At 40.5% G+C, this 20,259-nt stretch overlaps 1 protein-coding gene across 1 annotated transcript in view; it reads left to right on the forward strand.

The window, feature by feature from the left end:
• Positions 1-20,259, forward strand: part of col14a1a (collagen, type XIV, alpha 1a) — a 119,274-nt gene that overhangs the window by 15,926 nt on the left and 83,089 nt on the right.

Genomic DNA, 20,259 nt, shown 5'->3' on the forward strand with positions numbered 1-20,259 from the left:
ATCACAAAGCCAGAAATGTGAGTTTGCTGTTGCCCGTGTCCACTTGGATCCCACTGTGAAATGTTTTCCCCATGCAGAGTTTATGTGCAACCGGTTAAAGCAGAATCCACCTTTTAAATCCCCCGACAGACATGGGCCTGGTGGTGTACTTACCCACCAAGTGAGAGAGTCCAAACCATCTATGCTTCAATGGTAAATCATTCACATTGGAAAGTCTTTAGCATATGCAGTGCTGAGCGAGGTGACTGTGAAACCTTTATATTAGGCGATGAGTGCGCCACAACGCTAACTTGTGTCTGTGCGGTTGCATGTTCATTTGAGCTCTCCTCCTCTACTGACTGTCTGGCTTTCTGTCTGTTTGCTACTGAAACCAAGATGTTCTTTCAGTTGGCAGCATATATGTCTTTGTATTTAAGTACCTAATATTTCAACCTCTGCTGAAATGCGAGAGAATAGAGGAATGCATTCATTTTCATCTTTAGTTTGCTTGCATAGCAACGGCCCTCTGTTGATATCTTTACCATAACCGCCAGTTCAACTGGGAATCTCTGGCTGTAGAAGCTTTGATTTTGTGTGATATGGTTTTCTGTTTTAAGTTCTCGGTGCTTATTATTTAAGCATTTTTTCTGGATGCTAATAACTGGATAATTTGTGTTTTTGTGTGCAGGGTGATGTTCATAGAGAAATAATAATATTCAGTATGCTGTGGTTATTGAATATGGTTTAAAGAAGTCCATCTTTAAATTGCCTCTATAATGTGTCATCATTTCAATGCACTGTCTATAACCCTTTTATATTAGCACAATATAATTGTCTCTTACTATTGTATACGTGCACTTCAATTTTCTGATGGAGCAAGTGAGACACACACACACACACACACACACACACACACACACACACACACACACACACACACACACACACACACACACACACACACTGAAAGAGAGAGAAAGAGAACATCACTGAGCAATTAACCATGTAATAAAACTTATTTATAGACACTTTGCATCAGTGAATACACAATGAATTGGTGAAGATTAAAACAAATCGATAGTAAATCAAAGCAAATTTCACATTGACTGCAATCTATGGTAGCATTTAAAGTGCCCTTATGCAATGGATTAACCTGCATACTGATTGAGTTGTTGAAAAGTATTGGATTCACAATTAATTATTATCATCGCTGAATTATTTACCGGCCACTTAATTTCCCTGCCTCTGCAATGGCGATAACCGAGGCCAGAGGCATTATGTTTAGGGTTCTCCTTCCCTATATGCTTCTCTTTCTCTGTTTGTTCGTCTTCTTGTCGGGTCTTAGGAACGCCTTGAGGGAATTTCTTCACATAGCGGCACAAACATTCACATTAACTCAAGAAAGGACTGAATAAACTGGTCAAAGGTCACTACTTTTTGGCCATAACTCATAATTTACACACTCATTTTGACAATTTCACACAAATGTCCAATAGGATTAAATGTTGTAGTGATGACATTTTGGATAGAGAAATATTTACACTGCAACTTGACTTGAGGCCTGTACTACGAAGCCGGATTTTTGCGTAGCGAGCTAACTTCAGGGAAAACTCTGGCTTTCCGGTCCTACGACGCTGGTTCACTTCTTAGCGGGCTAGATCTCCATGGTAACTTATGCTGAACGGCTAACCTCCTCCGGAGCAGGTTAGGTTCCAGGATGAGAGATCAACTCAGTGAAAGCACCGCCTGCTGACCAATCAGAGCTCAGTGTGCGGAGTTTAAAGCGATCAAGTCATATTACAGGATAAAGGAAATACAGAAAAACTGCCGTTGCAGGAAAGATGGCCGGCAAAAATCAACTGACTGTGTGAACGTGAAAATTAATAGAATATCACCTCCCATCTTCAGAGCAATCTGACTATTATAACATTAGCGTTAAGATTAAGTATTATTTTAAGCAACACATTAAGTTGACGAAACACTCGAGCCAAATGTAATTAAAGTCAGTGCAGGGCAGTGATATCATAAACCTGTTAATGTACGCATTCAAACACTTTTTCTTTTACCAGCTGTATTCACCTTGCAGGTGCAGCTATGTGGCTTTTATCCTGGATAAAGTGTTTAAGTCATGGATGTTTAAAGTTTAACTTCTTCATATTTGTCTAATATTATAGTTCACTTTTCATTGAGGAAGTATGACGCTGCGCTGTCAGTACGCTTGTCAATGTTTGTGATTGGTCAAATGTTGCTAACCATTCATGTGAACGCGCACATAACTAGATAGGGCACACCAGGCTTGAGTTACCGAGTTGATAACCAGCATTGTAGGACCGCTTAGCGAGAGCGCGTTTGTTTTGGATTAGGTAAGCTGGGTAACTCAAACATATCCAGGGTATGTTAAACTGGATTCGTAGTACAGGCCTCTGTAGAGCGCTTCAGAACTGTAAACACTGTGTCAGTGGTACCAGACAGTGAACTAAACCTTGTATTTGGCAGGAGGCTGGTGCTAATTTAATTCCCCATTAGACATATTTTATTGTTTTGCGATGCCAAATTAATTTTAATTTGTGCTTTCTTCAACCATAGAGGGCAACACAGAGTCAGTTCAGAATTAAGGCTGTTATTGTTTTGGAGAATATTCACAGCTGTCGTCCTCTTATCCAACACACCTTGTTCGAACCAATGCACTTATTCACACCAAACCTGACTGAAACTTTCTTCTTTGAACCGGGGACCTCACACCACTGTTAACTTTATAAACATACCAAAAATAATCCTGAAAACCTGTTTGTGGTACCGCACTCTTCGCTCATCTCTCTCTCTATCACTCTCTCATCCCACCTCATCAGCCACTTTTCACTCTCTCTCCATTCTCTATCTCTATCTATCTTCTCTCTCTCTCTACTCTCTCTCATCTCTCTCCTAATCTCTCTCTACTCTCTATTCTCTCTCTATCTCTATCTCTATATTGTCTCTATTTCTCTCTCTCATCTCTTTCTCTCTCTCTCTCTCTCTCTCTCTCTCTCTCTCTCTCTCTCTGTCTATCTCTCGTTTAAAAACATGCTTGCCTGCACAAACCCACACAGAGCTTTAGATCTTTTCTGTTTTTTTCTTCTTCTTTGTTTCTTGCTCATCTCCCTTTCCTCCTGTCAGTAGGTAGATTAAAAAGTGGATTTCCTTCAGTCTGCTGTTATCTGAGCCACTCACCATTCACTGCAGTGGAGGTGACCTTGATTGGTCTTCTGCTGTGTACCTGTTGGGGATTATGATAATATCCGGCTGTGCTTCAATATAATTTGTTCATGTATTGTGTGTATTGGTGGCTGTGTGTGCAGCTTTGTGTACTATAGTGGTGATGATAATGTCTCACTTTGGAGACTGCTCTTTTATGTTGCACTGTAACGTGTGATTGCTTCTCTTTCTCTTCCTCTGCATCAGGCTGTGGGTGTGTGTTTATGTTCGGCAGTGATAATACCAATGTCCCACAGTGATCCAAAGAGATAGTGTGTGTATGCGTTGGCACGTTTGTGTGTGAATTAGCAATGCTATCCCAGTACATCCTCGCTTTGTTCCAGAGTAGTAATCAGCTCGCTTTTATGTCGGGGTGGGTTGTTTACAAAACCTTTCATTAACAGCTGGCTCACAGTGCCATCTCCTCTCTGATGGTTGGTGTGTTGTTGGTGTATTACAGACATCAGACAAGTCACTGGTCTTTGTGTGCACACCCTGCCTTTTCATGTTTGGATCGTAGCTCTGAAAGGATTTTTTTATAATGACACATTCATTTGAATATACTCTGAATATGTTATGTAAAATTTGAATTTTCCTTCATGAAATACAACACTGTTTTGGATCTCAACTCTGCATATCTATATGTGTGTATGGGTATTTGTTGATTGTTTGAGTTTTAAAGTACAGGGGAGAGGACCATTAAGGAAGTGTCACGGAACTTATTCTGCTCTCAGTAAAATATTTAGCCTGACCACCTACTTTGGTTGTTAAGATAGTTTACAAATTACTTAACCATACCTTGCAGACTATAAGCACAGGCTGCTCTGAAATAAATACAGACTGTCCTCTCCAGGAGCTTTAAATAAAACAAATGTTCTGTCTGCTCTTGTGGTGTCATTGAGCTCGGCTCTGAGCACACAGAACGGTTTTTAAAAGAGATATTTTACTTTAGTTTGTATTCTGTCCAAGTTTCACCCTAAACGTCGATGGTTCAAACCATCGGTCACGAGCTCCAGAGTCCAATCTCATTTGGAGAGAGGATCCAATAATTCTTTTGTAGCCTTTAAATCAAAGAGTGATCCAAGCACCGGATTCAGCTGCAGACTGCTGGAAAATGTGGAGAGAATTCCTTTTCTCCTTGAATAGCAGTTCTCTGAGTTGGAAGTGTCAGACTTTTTTTTCTTCAACTCACTGTATCATTGTCTGCAGAGAAAATAATCATAAATACCAAGACATGCTACAATGATTTAAAAACCTAGGCTACTGTGCAGGATAAGAATTCAAAATATTCAACGGGATAGGAACTCACATGATATAAAACTGCAAATCAGATTAATATAGGAAATTGTCACACTACTGATAAATAAAGTGCTATATCATTCTGTCCAATCAGAGAAGGGACTCCTTCGGTTCATCAGTGAACAATAGTAGCTGTGGAGCATAATGACCTTATCTTTAGCTGCCCTTAACAATCCTTAAGTAATAACTGTGAATTGACAGACAGATAATATGTTCACTTTTACAATTGAATTGGAAGCTTAAATACATGTGAACTCTTTTCTTTAACTCTTTAAAGGTGAACTTTTTGGGGGATTTAAAGACAGGAAGTGTGATTAGAGTCAGAGGCACACTGGATCAATCAAAGACATAGGCAGTGAGAAAATATACATTTCCTTTTTGAATTTGTAGGTGTGTGCAATGTGCATCATTCATAAGTTGAAGCCGTTTGAGTGTCTAAAAGTTGCTTTATTTCGTTTTTGTGGAGGAAATTCTTAAAGGTCCCATGTCATGCTTTTCCGGTTATTACATGTTTTATATGAATGCACCTGCCAATTACCTGATCAAGTTAGATGCCGCGTATCACAGTGCACTGAGATTTGTGACAAACTGTAAAGTATTAACCCATCACTGTACCCTGTATGCAAGGGCAGGTTTGCCTTCACTAACTGTACGGAGGCTCAGTCACTGGTACATTTTTATATACAAAGCCATGTTAGGGAAACTTCCATCCTATATCTGCTCCCTGATCTCACGGCGAATTGTAAGTGGCTACTGCCTGAGATCGCATGCTGTGGTTTTATTAAATGTGCCAACTGCTAGGACTGTCTTAGGGAAGATAGCATTTAGATGCGCGGCTTCTCTGTCTTGGAATAGTCTGCAAATTAAATGGAAACTGAGCAATCTGGTGCCACTAAATGTTTTTAAAGCTTGGTTGGATGCTACTCAATCGGATGCTGTTGGTACCTGTTCATGTGGATAGTTATGTAAATTGTAATCCCTGTAATGATGCTGTATTATGTCCTTTTTGTTGTTCTGTTTATGTTTTTATGTTTCATGTGGAACCTACTTGAGCAGGTCTCCCTTGAAAAAGAGAGCAATGATCTCAATGGGATACACCTGGATAAATAAAGGTTTGAAATGAAATGAATTACCAGTCCCCAATGGAATTATGATCAGTAGAAATGGCCATGGCATGGGACCTTTAAGAGAAACTGATAAATGATTCATGGACAAAGTTTGTCTTTTGTTATATTTAATAAAGAAAGTCAATATACAATTGAAATCGATCTCAAATGCAGGAACAGAGCAGAGAATCACTCCTAAGAGAAAAATGAATCTTCTTTGTATTTTTTTGTACATCAAAGTTATCATGACTTCAGGTCAGATCTAAAACTAAGTTAAGGGCTTGTATACATATATAAGATATAATGAATGAAAACTACTTTTTTTTTAACTACTTGGCAGCTGGAGTGCCAGCAAACCTTTTCATACACTCATTTATCGCTTGTTTCTGTCAGTTCTGCCAACAAAAGAGTCCCTCTGGACTCCTCATTCACCTGGCTGCATTAAGACATTGCGGTTTCAGTGCTTTAGTGACATCCATACTTTAGTCTCACAGTCCAATATGTTCAAATATAAACGTTTACTTCTTCCAGTTGGGACTGAGACATGTAGACAGTGTGTGTAATGCTATTACATATGCGGCCATTTGACGTCAGTTCAGCAGGTTGCCATCTTTGCTCCCATGATTCAGTGGTTCCATTTTGGTACAATGCCTGGATAAACTTTCAAAAGCTTTTTATGGCAACAATTCTCACATTTGTCATCTGAGCATTTATACATAATTATCATAAATGTTTTTTTGTGGATCATTTTTGAATATATAACTGTTTATTTAGCCCTGCATCATTGCTCTAGAGATGGCAATGTTTTTCCGTTGGTCCATACATTATTCTAGACCAGTCTTGAATATCTTAGCCAGTTTTAGATGGATTAGCATTTCATTTTGTAAAATACGTTGTTGTTGCACCACCATGCATTTATTATAAGTCAAATGTTTCGACAACTACTGAATAGATTTCAAATGTATTTTGTACAATACATACTATTTAATATAAATAAATAAAACTGAAAGGGCTTTTTGTTCCCCTGACTGTTTCCTTATATCCATAATCAGGTTTACTTGCAGAAGTAACACACTCCCATCAGCCTTAGCTGTACATTGTGTTAAGTTCTAAACACGAGAATATGTTGTCAAGCGAACCATCTAATTGAACACGGTAGCCATCAGCATCCTTTATTTGTGTTCTATTATCCACCATATTAAAGCTCAGCCATTTCTACTTGTTTTATCCACATTTTTATCAAAATGAACTGGCAGTCAATGACAGTAAATATATATATATTTGTTTTGCTTATCAAAACAAGAACATATCTATTTGTCGTCCCCTGTGCAAGACACTTATATTTTTTTATTGGATATTGACCCTGAACAATGTTTCTCAAAATAATAGCCTTTATTTGGACAGCTGCATGGTATTAGATCAGAGGACATCTGTGTGTATTTATGAGTGTGTGTGCGTCTGTGTGTGTGGTGTGTGCTTGTAGAAGAGTATTACAGGTGTGTCTATGACTGTATTTGTTAGAAATGTGGGTCAGTAGCCTAAAGTAGTAAAACAGATGGCTGTCGCCCTGCAGATCTAAGAGATTCTCTGAGTCAATACCAGTGGCGAGCCGTGAGCTTTATACCTAGGCCCTCTGACCCCCACCCCTTCCCTCGAAAAAAAAAAAAAAAAAAGTTATTACGTCACAGCGTATACTTCAGCGGAATATCAAAACAACGGCCCGGGGTGCAAAACGCATCAATGACAGCGACCCTCTATCACACAAAACAACACCTGTGAACCCAATTTGTGTTCTTTGACATTGAAAATGATATTGCATTTTGTTTGTTACTTTCGTTGCCGTTGTATGTTTTAAGTGTAATTTGGCATGCTTTTATTTTGAAGGCGAGTTCACGCTGTTGACAGGAAGTTGTTGTTGCTATGGAAACAAGAAAAGTTTCACAGCGGGCGGAACTTGTCATCTAGTCCGCGATAATAAAACCCACCCATTTAGAGGGAAGATATGATTGGTCAATTGTACTGTCATTTGACATTACTCTCTCGTTGAGTTACTATAGCGGGCCCTCTGTGAATCGCAGAGAGGGCCAGGCAGCTTCTTTCATGTAACCCCTACATTCAAACAGAGACTGAACAGGCAGATTCGAAGGATTTATTTATTTGGAAATGTTATTTTATTAAATCAAGTTTTTTTTCGGTAAAACTAATGAAAAATATAACAAAAATAATATTAAAAAAATATATATTTTAAAAAATATATTTTTTTTAATGTTTTTAAATATTATTTTTTGGAATATCTTAGGCCCTCACAGAGGGCCTAGAGGGCCCTGACGGCTCGCCACTGGTCAATACTGGTTTCTCTACTATTGACACTGTGTTGTCACCTGGCCCACTGTAATCTCTGTATATGGGTTTAAGGCCCCGTCCACACAAAGACGAAACGAGTTGAATCCGCTAACGTTCTCTATCATATAGATCAGCGGTTTTCAAAGTGTGGGGGTGCCAGAGAGCTTCAGGGGAGGCGCAGCGTGAGAAAAAAATAACGAGAAACAGTGAAATCTAGCTAGTTAACTTCAGCCAACTTTATGCGAGCGGCAACATGGATCGATTTTTTGTGAAGTTACCTAAAGTGAGAGAGGAGACGGCGTCTGGCAGAAAACGGAGGAAGTATGACCACGATTATTTGAAGCTAGGATTTTCATGGACCGGTCCTGGCAGGGGTGGACTGGCCATCTGTGTGTTCTGGAGGATCACAGAACGCTGACGACCGGCTCGGTTCGCTGACGGCCGGCACCGCCCTTTATTTTAATTGTAATAATACTTACTTTGATCAAAAGCAAGTACCAGTCAAGGCTGCAGCCAGAGGATGATCTGTGTTTATTCCTGTCTACATTGCATCCCTGCATCATCCGCCTGTGCGCATCAAAGAAGCAGACTCATTGTTCCCACTAAAGTAGGGGTGAGTGCAGGGGCGGATCTACCGGGGTGGCATGGGGTGGCAACTGCCACCCTAAAAATAGCCTTGCCAGCCCAGCTGCCACCCCAGTTGGCAGCTTTGTTTTGAAATAAAAGTGGTGGCTCATCGGACATTTATGAGAGAAAATCCCTAATGTCCGAGTGCAAGTGACTGCAGCACAAGACGCGAGCCTTGTAACCCCTCCCCTGGCCCTGGCGCGAGCGAGGAAATGTGATTGGCGGCGATTTCATTTGAACGGGACGGCGCAAAACGAAAAGCATTCGGACCCAAGTAGAAGGAAGGAATGAGGTATTTGCGGTCTACAATGACAGATAAGAGACTGTCAAGTTTGGCTGTACTCAGCATTGAATCAAAACGCACTAAAGCTTTAAATCTTAATACGTTTGTGAGGCGTTTTGCTGAACAAGATGGTAATTGCCGCATTCAGCTGTATTAGACATGCCAACTTGATGCTCTGCTCACGGATGACTCGATAAGCATAAAAAACTGTTAAGATGATGACCTTACGTGTGTATTGCGGCTTTCACACCAACGCGGTTCCAGGGCCGGCTCGGAGCGAGAGCCTGAAAAGCACAGTTTTTTTCTGTTCACACCGCAGCGGAGCCGCCTCTAAGCTCCGAAACCCGGTGAACCGCATACGTCACGCTTACGTCGGAGGCGGGGGCAGGGGCGGGATCAACCTGAGCAATAACAGTTTATGGCGAGTACGGCAAATGAAAGTTGTAACAAGCAGTAGCGCTGAGCAAAGTGACTAGAACGCAACCACACACTTATTAAAAAAAACACACTTTATAAAGTCAGGCAACACTAACCAGGCTTAGTGTGATTCTGTTTATTTGTACCTTACTTTGACCATCCGTTCGCTGTCATTGATCATTGTGGAGAGCAGGCAGACGTTTTGTTTTGTATTATAGCAGCTATCGGATGGAATCAATACATGGGCTGCACAGGTTGTCATGACTCATGTCCGACTATCACAAGTAGAATCATAATGAAAAATACGCCGGTAAAATGGGCCGGCTTATGCGACAATAGGATAGCAACAAGTAGTCAAGATAGTCAGTTTAGCTTCGGTTGCTATGCTAACATCACCCATTTTATACCAGAGAAACTTTCATAACAGCGTTGTGATGCCAAACAGCGGGCAGCACTGCAGCGGTCGGTAAATGCCGCTGAAACACATGAATAAACAATGAACCACGGCACTCTGGAGAAATGTATAAGGTTTGAGAAGTAGTTATTTAATTTAATCTGGCTTCGTATAATTAAAAGCAACACGATCATCGACCCGATGCCGTTGGGGAGAAAATCAGCGACGTAAACGGTGACCAGTCGAGCTCTGGGCGGTGTGAAAAGAAAAACCGGTTCCGAACCAGAAAAGCTCTAGCACGGAGCTAGAACGGGAACCGCGTTGGTGTGAAAGGGGCATATGTGTATTTTTTTTTTTCTTTGAGGGGGTCTGCCCCCAAAAAACTGTTTTAAGTCCTGAGAAAGTCAAATAAGAGGGTGTGTAAAACTACACCAGCCAAAAAAAAGTAACTCATTTGATTTAACTAGGCCAGTAGACGTAAGGACTTTCCTCTGGATAATAACTGCGGCGATGTATATGTTTTAGCTGAATACACGTTTTTTAACCCTAATGCAGTTAGTCACTTCTTTAATGTTTGTTCTTTCTGATGTAAAGTCAAGGTTGTAACTGTTTGCAATGAAGTTGTGGGGCGCTGAACTGTTCTTTTGATTCTTTTGAATTTTGATATATGAGGGTGAGCAAGCATCTTGAGGAACATTCATCATTAACTCCTCCAAAAAATATAGTTTATTTAATAATAACACTGAATATGTGAATCATAACAGTGATTGACAGCTGATAGGAATGATATGATTGTTAATATTATCATATTAATTCAGACAAACATTGATGAGACAGTTAATTAATGTACTTATTGCAGCAGTCTGTGCATATATTTGGTACCCCTGCTGGTCTAAGAGTGAAACAAACTCATTCAGTTATCGTTCAGTTAAAATTCATTCAATTATGTCTGCCGCCTTATACTGTATATCTCTATTTAAGGCTTTACTGATGTGCCACAATAATGTCACATAATGTTATTGAGTTAAAATATCAATATTGTGGCTTTCCAAGTTAACATTGATTGATATGACTGCGATTAAATCAGCATATACTTCTGCCAGGGGATGCCACCCCTCAAAATCTCCTGCCACCCTCTTACCACCCCATGCATATTTTTCTAGATCCGCCCCTGGGTGAATGTAATAAGGAGGCAAAGTTGACGTTCAGTGTGTTGCCAGGAGCATATAAGGATTTATCCACGATGTTGAAAATGTTAAAAATGTTTAAAAAAAAGTTTAAAACATAAAGATAAAAAGGTTTTAAAAAGTTGTTGTTCAATGTTTTAAGGAGGTGACGCTACTCAGCCAATCAAATCGGTGCAGTCAGTGAGTCAGCACGATAGATTCAAACACACACACAGAGACGAGACAAGAAGAGAGAATCTGTAGACAGCGAAAACAGAGCATTTACTGGCATTTTCTCTTACTGGAACTCTTTGAAATGCAATTGAATACCCCTGCATTATAGCAATAACAACAATAATAATAATGATAGCAATAATAATTGGGAGGGGGGGCGCGGCTGTTCTTATGTTCTCTGAGGGGAGGCTCACCTTCCCACACTTTGAAAGCCCCTGGTATAGACGGTTCGTCCACACAAGGCCGACACGGAAACGCGGATTCGGAGCCCGAATCCGATAGCCTGTGATAACGGCTCCCAAGGTGGGTAGGTCTGAGGAAACGCGTGCGGCTCCATGTGCCCAATACAATCATTTCCTGAAAACGATGACGCCATAGCCCTGCCTCTCCCCACCTCTCCCGCTCACCCCCGCGTCATTGCTGATGCGTTTCGCCAACAACAACAACAATGGCGGATCACAGGGTTGCGTTCATGCTCCAGACGCTACTGACCATGCTACAGATGTTAGTGCAAAATCTACAGCTCCTCTACCACAACCATCAGCAACAAGTGGACATGGAGAATTACATGAACTACATGTTGCTATTTCCACCGCGGAGAATAAACAGAAGGGCAACCAGGCAACCATGGCAACCATGCTCGGGGGATCTTATTAGCTGCTTTTGGTGTATTTTGTGGCGGAAGTACAGCGCCACTTACAGGCCCGGCATATGTACTACAGCGTCTCCAGCGGGTCGAGCGGTCTCGTGTGGACGGACACGTTTCTTGAGCCGATTCCGTGTGGACGGAAGACTTTTTTGATATCGACTTCGGTTCATTTTTGTTTTCGTCTCCGTGTGGACGGGGCCTTAGTTTGCCTTTGAAACAAATAAACAAATTAAATTGTAAGATGTTAACAATTGCACACTTATAGTTAATTTGCTTGATTGTATTTGGCTTCACTTTAATAAAAGTCAGTTAACTAGATTAACATTGGATACAAATCCTCTAATTAAATGGCCGCCTTGCCTTAGGTTTCGTACATAGAGCAATCAGAGCACAAGGCCAAAAGCATACACCAACAAGTAAAACAAATGTAGCAATGGAGGGAAAAAGGCTCTCCTCTCCTACTGTGCATTTTTCAATAAATATTACCTAATGGGATGTGAGCCAAGTGTTGCCTTCTTCACACTGAACCAGCGCACACACAGGCACACACTCAGAGTGAACCCCAGGGACAGACGTAGTTAAAGTTGAACTGAAGGCCAATGAGATTCAGTTGACATTCACCACTCTGATAGTTAAAGAGACGGAAAGAGTCCTCTAGTATCCATCACATCTGCAGAGGGTGACAGACACACACCTGGAGAGCCAGGTTTTTATATTTATAGCCAACCCTAATTCCTAACATTATCATTTATTTTAGCTTTGGAACACACACTGGATAGGTGTGTGTGTGTGTGTGTGTGTGTGTGTGTGTGTGTGTGTGTGTGTGTGTGTGTGTGTGTGTGTGTGTGTGTGTGTGTGTGTGTGTGTGTGTGTGTGTGTGTGTGTGTGTGTGTGTGTGTGTGTGTGTGTGTGTGTGTGTGTGTGTGTGTGTGTGTGTGTGTGTGTGTGTGTGTGTGTGTGTGTGTGTGTGTGCGCGCGTGTGTTTTCATCCTTCCATATTTATCACTTTGTTAATTCCCAGGTTTAACATTCATGTAGTCTACATCTCTCCATCTTTTTGTGCATGCGTGTGTGTGTGCATACCTGTATGACTGCCTGTGTTTGTTACTTTATTTATTGCCCTATTAGATTCCAGAATGACCAGTTATAGACTTCCTCTGTTGTTGTGGATTTTGCCCTGTATTTAATTACATTTCTGGCCTCTATTCACTCGGTGTGATGTTCAGTGGCTACACAGGATGTCAAAGGTTTGACAAATAGCCAGAGAGACTGAGTCAAGAGGCCAAAACCGATACCACAAATGAATGGAGTCAAATACAGTAAACACATGCAGCTCCTTCAAGAATATGCGGGCTACAAACTAACTGGTCTTTAAAGATCTTTTTTAAATTACATCACTTCTTTCCGTTTGAGAGCAAAACATCTGTCACGACCTGTCATGGCATAAAAGCATGAAAGGTTCCAAGAAAATGTTAAATTGATCGTAAAAGTGATCCACAAATTATGTGAAAATGCACAGTTTCAATATGAGCTGATGTGTAGTGTGAAGGGCAAAGTAAGGGGAGCGTTAAAGAGAGTATTTAAAGAGAAAGTATAAAAATAAACCCAAATGAAAAGTGAGGCGTCAAAGAGTGAACCCAGGTAAATGTCCTCGAGAGAGGGACATTTTTCACACTTTTTCCATTATCGCAAGTTGGGGTCTACATTTTAGTTTTGGACAATTTCCAGCGGCTGAATTGTTCCTGTTGCGAGGAACTTCAGAAATATTATCCTCACACACGTTGGATGTGTGTTCAGAGACTTTGGAGGGGATCAGCCATTGCTCACTTGGACGTGTGTGTGGGTTTGTGTGTGTGGGTTTGTGTGTGTGTGTGTGGTCTCTTTGCTAGCCAGACTTCTGTCCTTGTCCTCGATTAAGTGAGCGGGTTCATGGCTGAGTTGAGCTAATTGTATGACAGTGGATAACAAGTACATGTGTGTGTGGATGTGCTAATGGCGTTTCAGTCATTAGTGGCAAGGACTTCTTAAGTGCAGGGGTTAATTTGAATAATTAGCGCCCACTTCCTTCCTCTCTTTTCCCCCTGCGATGGCTTTTCTCCTCTCTCCCTTCATGGTCACAAGAATAAGTTATATCACACTGTACAATTCTTTGGCTGGGGTACAAGCAACGGCAGTTACTAGGTTATTACGCAGAAACAAGCCCACTGCACAGGTAGTTTAACTAGAATCAACCAAACTGAACAATGTGTTTATGGAAGAGAACATTTGTATTTAACCTTCACATTACAAACTGTACATTAACTGAAGTTGGATAAGGTTATTATAGTCAACACTGCCTGAACGCAACACCTTTACATCTGATATGTGTAATTAGATACGACACAGCAAAGTATTTCTTGAATAATTTTTCAGAATTTTTCACATTCAAGCCCTGTCCTACCTGTAGTGCCACCATTTATATTTTCTAGAGAAATGTATGTTGAACAGATATTTATGGAGCTCAAAGGATGAATCCAATTAACTTTTTTTAATCCACAGACTGTTTTTCCAGCAGCATAACAAGGTTAACATTTGTGGTTTTGAGGGAAATAGGTTAATAACTCTTGATCTAAATGAATTTATGACTAAATATACTTTACCTACCTTCTGTTCTGCTTGTATGTCTCTCTGCTCTCTCTCTCCTCAATCCCCCCTAATGCATTGAGCCCCTGTTCCTTCATCCTGTCTCTTTTTTTCTTTTTCATCTCTCTACTTTGTTTTACTGCCTTACCTTTCTTAACTTTTATTGTTCCCCTAAGCTCTCTTTCCTATCATTCCTCCTTTTAGCCCGATCTTCCAACTCTTGTGATCCCAATTGTTGACACTTTTTGGTTAAAATTACGTTTTTTGAACCGAACTTGAAGTGTTTTAAAGGTTGAAGAGTCCCATTTATTGCTCAGAAGATCATGGTTTTAAAACTAATATTGTATTTTGTGAGATAGTTCCAAACCATAGCTCTTTTTTGTAAACATTTCCATGATTTTTTTGTGGCTCTTAGTAATAAGTTGAGCTGCAGTAAATCCTTCTTTCACAGTGTCCTGACTCCGCCACAGAAGTTGCTTGAGTTAATGATTATATACATTTGTCAAAAATAATAGTTGCCTGTGCTTGACCTAAACTAAATAGAAACGGGGGGTGAGCTGGCAGGCAAACTGTCCCTCCTGAAGAATTAATAAGTAAGCCAGCATGGTATTACATGTGTCACAAAAAAGCCTACTTTGACAGCCACACCCATCTTTAAAGTTCTTACAATGTGTGCATGGAGCTAAAAAATAACCAGACATGATAAGAGGGACTTTCGTAATAGAAACCCACACAGTTCAACAAGTGTGTGTGTGTGTGTGTGTGTGTGTGTGTGTGTGTGTGTGTGTGTGTGTGTGTGTGTGTGTGTGTGTGTGTGTGTGTGTGTGTGTGTGTGTGTGTGTGTGTGTGTGTGTGTGTGTGTGTGTGTGTGTGTGTGTGTGTGTGTGTGTGTGTGTGTGTGTGTGTGTGTGTGTGTGTGTGTGTGTGTGTGTGTGTGTGTGTGTGTGTGCAGACAAGGAGGTTAGAGGAAGACAAACAGTGACAAACAGAGGTAGTGAGAGACAGACAGTTTATAGACCATGTTTCTTTTCAGCATACACACGGTTTGTTCACCCAGAGCATCTTTGCATTCAGTGAAGTGTAACAGAACAAGACAGTAGATTAAAGATCAGAAGGCCAAGCAAGGAACGGTCTCTAGTGAAACGACACGAATCTCCTAAAAACAGCTGTCGGATTACACCTTAAAATCCACTGCATCACACTCCTTACACAAAAATACACACTCTGTCACACACTCACAAACACACTGACTCCCATAAGCCCACTGGTCTCAAGGATGAATATGAATGTTGTTTGTGCCTGGCTGAGTTTGTCTGAGTCGCTCTGAGGGCCACTGAGCAAATGACAGGTGTATCAATCAGCTGCCTGTGTCTTGATTGAATAAACCAGCCAACAAAACTAACAAAGTCTTGTTTTTGTGAGCTTTCTTTTAGCAGGCTATCAGCTGTGTTCATGCTCAAGTTTTTTTATGACATCGAGATGATCGCTTGTATTATTTTTTTCAACCCTTGCATCTGCTGTGTCTAAATTTCTTAGAAAACATGTGTTTTCAAGCAATAAAACTGTAGTCAGATATTCACTGAAGTGGTGTTTTTTAATTTTTTTTACCAATGCCACAGTTCAAAAACAACCTTAGCTTGTGGTTCTTTCAGTAGATCTGCTGAAGTCTTTTTCATCTCATGTGAAATTAATTGTAGATGTGTACATTTCCATCTTCTCTTCACTTTTTTATCCACATTGACTCCCAAGTTGAACATTGAAGTTTATGCTGGCCTTGGGAAAGAGGTTTAAAAAAAAAAAAACGGGTCTCACCTTTCACAAACTGAAGGTCCATTGAGTAGATGCTTTAGAGTGTTGGATCATATAACATGATCTTTATCTGCAGTTATGACTAAAAACTTAATTATAATTATTCAGACTTATTGTAATTTCATGAAGGCAGGAGGTAATGCTATTTCTTTAAGGAAAACTCAGACTTAAAAGTAAAGAAATCCAAGAGTCCAAGCTTTAAGTTTTTAAAATGAATGCCTCACTATTGTATTTGAAATGTAAGGATTAAAAAAACACTTTGGCTGTAGGCAGATTGTCGGTTTCAGATGTCTTTGATTTTCTTATTCGTTTTTTTAGCTAGACATTCTTTACATTTGCAGGCACAGAAGCTGAAATAAATATATAATCTTCTGGGGGTATACAATTACAAGAAATATTGTCTCTGGTCCATATGGTTAAACAGTTGTACATATGTAAGGAAACCTTCTAGCGAGATCAGTTTTTCACTTCATTGTGTCTGTCTCTTTAAATGCTATCCACGGTTTCATCTCAGTTTGGCAGAGCCCACCTACACATGAGCAGATAAGGTGGAAAGGACCAGACTGTATTGATTTAAAGTGGACATTTTCTCTAGAAAACACAGGAAATTGCTTATATTGAAACATTTGGGTCACCATAATAAACAGCAGACAGGAGAAAAAGATCTTATTATTATTCATCCCGGAGTGATATATTGGGAAAACATTTGACACTGTGTGTTAAAACGTCCATTTCACTGAAGTGTATTTTAATACTCAGTGGATTGATACCTCAAAATCAAACAAATCAACTTGTGTTAAACTGCTTGGGAATAAATGTCCAATTATTTGTGTTATAAATTAGCCTCATCTTGGAGGTGAAGTGCTCTTGTATAAAGCAGGTTTGTGCAGTAATCAAACCTTTGCAAAGTGAATAAAGGGAATCTTCTCACTAATGTGGGGACTGTCGCTGCTGCTGTCCATCCATCTGCATGCCTGTCAATGTTCTCAATGTTCATTCCAGACACTGAAACACAATCACAGTGGCGAGGGAAATAAAACCTAACTACAGATAGATTGAAATGACAGCACACTCTGTCTGATCCCTGGCTAAATGGAGGTCAGCAATAAATCAAGGCTGGCTGGGAAGAGCTCCTGTTAATGAGAACGGAGAGAGGGAGGAGGGAGAGGAAGGAAAAGTTTGCTAAACTAGATAAGTGTTAGAAGATGTGCTCTGTATTTATTTGTTTGGGGATTGCGCATACATTACATTACTCTCCCAACTATATCCGTGTGTGTGTGTGTGTGTGTGTGTGTGTGTGTGTGTGTGTGTGTGTGTGTGTGTGTGGTGTGTGTGTGTGTGTGTGTGTGTGTGTGTGTGTGTGTGTGTGTGTGTGTGTGTGTGTGTGTGTGTGTGTGTGTGTGTGTGTGTGTGTGTGTGTGTGTGTGTGTGTGTGTGTGTGTGTGTGTCTTCCAAAGTAAGAGATGACAAAGCTGTTTGCATTCTGGCCTGTATTCTAACGTTTTATGTGTCAGTGTGTGTACTGCTGCAAGTTTTACTACTACTAACTAAGACATATGTTTTTCTATATGGTGTATTTGTATTATCTCCCAGTTGTGTTCTCTGTCTCTGTCCCTGCATGTCTGTCTTTGCTCAAATGGGAGTTGCAGCCAGATTTAACAGTGGCTGCCATTGTTGCAGTCACATTTTTAATACTCATTTTTCCACACCCACACAAGTTAATGCAATTGTCTCTGAGTCACATACTTTTTCCCACAGCACTGCAGCCTACTGTGGACTGTAGTGGTAACATGTGGTCGCTCCCTCTCTCATGGACCCCAGGTGGACATTCTGTCTAATCACACGCTGGCATGCCAGTTATTATGGCTGCTTGTCCAAATGTATACTCGCATAAAAATAGTTTCAGGGATGGCAGTGTCTTTTCTAATCACTTGTTTCTATGCAAATAAGGTTCAGATGTAGTTCAGCCAACCTCATGGTTCACAATCAGTGAATATAGAGACATCCTCACAAATCTGTTTGAGTGACACTGGTAGGCCAAAGTACTAGCTCACCACGTGGCTTTTGTGCCTGTTCATGTAACCCATTAAAATTACAATCATTTCAGCACCATTCATATTAATAGATAACTTTGTCCTGGTCTTTGCTTAGAAAGTCTGTCCTTCAGTGCTCTAGGGTCACGTGTGAGAGTTTCTCAATAGTCAGTTTTTCTAGATGATTTTGTGACTTCTCTCTAAGCCATGTATCAGTCAAGCAAAGATGTAAATCAAATTATTTTACGGCCAATGTATAAATCAATAAATATCAATAAATATCAATAAATGTTACAACTCCTCAAGACCCAGGCCAAGTTCCACCTGTTGATTAAAGTGAGGATGTTAAAACTGAAGCTAGCAACAACCCACGCTAAGGTTCACAAGGTGGACTGACCTTTGGTATTTCCTATTTATTTGAACTGTTTAACTGAAATAACGTATTGGTTTTTTACATAATATTGTATTTGGCTGGCGCTTTCATCCAGAGCGACTTACAATTCGGAGTTAAGTATCCAAAGCACACTTCGACGTGTTGGCTGCTGGGATCCATCCATTGTTGAACAATGTTTGAAAAATTGGCTTTCAAACATTAACACTTTGTATAATTTAATTTCCATGGTGAAAGCTGCTCTAACGTGGTATGAAAGTGGAAATACTTGGTTTCTTTTGTGAAAACCAAGATGTCCTTTTGCTTGACTGAAAAGAGTGTTTCAGATGCAACATCTGGCTGAGGTGTAGAGAGAAGAGAACTAGCCAAGCTCTACTGCAGTAGTATTTCTGCCATCTATGACGTTAGAAACCATCAGCGGACAGTGTAACTAAAATGGTTGTTAAATTTAAGACAGATATCGAGGTTTGGCAGATTCCCCACATTACATACATCATCCCATGACTAATACACCATGTGAAAATAAGTTAAAACGTTGGCAAGTGTCCTTTTTAACTTGTATCTTCATCCAAGAATCACATCTAACCTTAATTGTGACATCCCTACTATTAAAGGGGCCTGTATAAAAATTAAGGCCTGTGAATGCGAATCCTAGAGATTCAGGAACACACACACGCACGCACACACACACACACACACAATAGTAGTGACTGACATGTCTTGTGCTCTGCGGTGGCAGTTTGTTTTGGTTATCGGAGAGTTTCAGAAAGGTTTCTGTGCCCAACAAAGCCTGACTCTTATTGGATAGCCGCAGATGGACAGAGTGAGGGAGAGAGCCAGAGAACAACAGGAGTAACCGTAGACTCCTACAAAGGAAAGACTTGGCACCACAGAATGTGTCAATATATTTGCGGTATTTCACCAAACCCAAACACTGCATTTTTCTCTCTCACCAGTTTTCTTTCTTCCTGCTTCACTTGCTTCGCTTTCTTTCGTTCACACTTTGTTATCCCTCATGTGCGCACAGACACTTTTCTGTACTGTTCCCCAGTTACTGCCCTTTGACCTGCAGCGAAGGCGTTAGACGGAAAGAGAAGAGGCAGGATAGAGATGATGAGGAGAAGAAGAAAGGCAGATGGGGCTTCGAAGGAGCGTAGGGACCTTTGACAATGCCACTATTGTCTTGCTCTCAGACAGAGAGCAGGAAAGAGAACAATTCCATGGCAACTACAGTACTAAGATATTTAAAGCATTCTCGCTGACATTGTTTGGAGGGGAAACACCATTGTCTGTGTAACACCATGTCTCCACAACCCGTATTCTTCTATGTGTCTGTTTAACAGATATCTGCAACATGATGGCCCAGGTTAATCAAGGGATGATAGAACGGTTGAGTTTATCTAATAAATCATTATTTTGTACCTGTTGTTTGAAATGAACAGCTACATCTTTACTAAAGTAAAGGGAGGTGTGTGGCGCAGTGGACTAGTGCGTTGGTGTTCGGATCAGGGGAGCACAGGTTCAAACCCCACTGCAGTCAGCATGTCGTTGTGTCCCTGGGCAATACACTTCACCCCAAATTGCTCCTGTGGGGATTGTCCACAGTATTGAGTATGTAAGTCGCTTTGGATAAAAGCGTCTAACAAGTGACATGTGTCAGTGTAATGTAAAGTCCT

The sequence above is a fragment of the Trematomus bernacchii genome, unplaced genomic scaffold, assembly GCF_902827165.1.
Source record: "Trematomus bernacchii unplaced genomic scaffold, fTreBer1.1, whole genome shotgun sequence".
Lineage (NCBI taxonomy): Eukaryota > Metazoa > Chordata > Actinopteri > Perciformes > Nototheniidae > Trematomus > Trematomus bernacchii.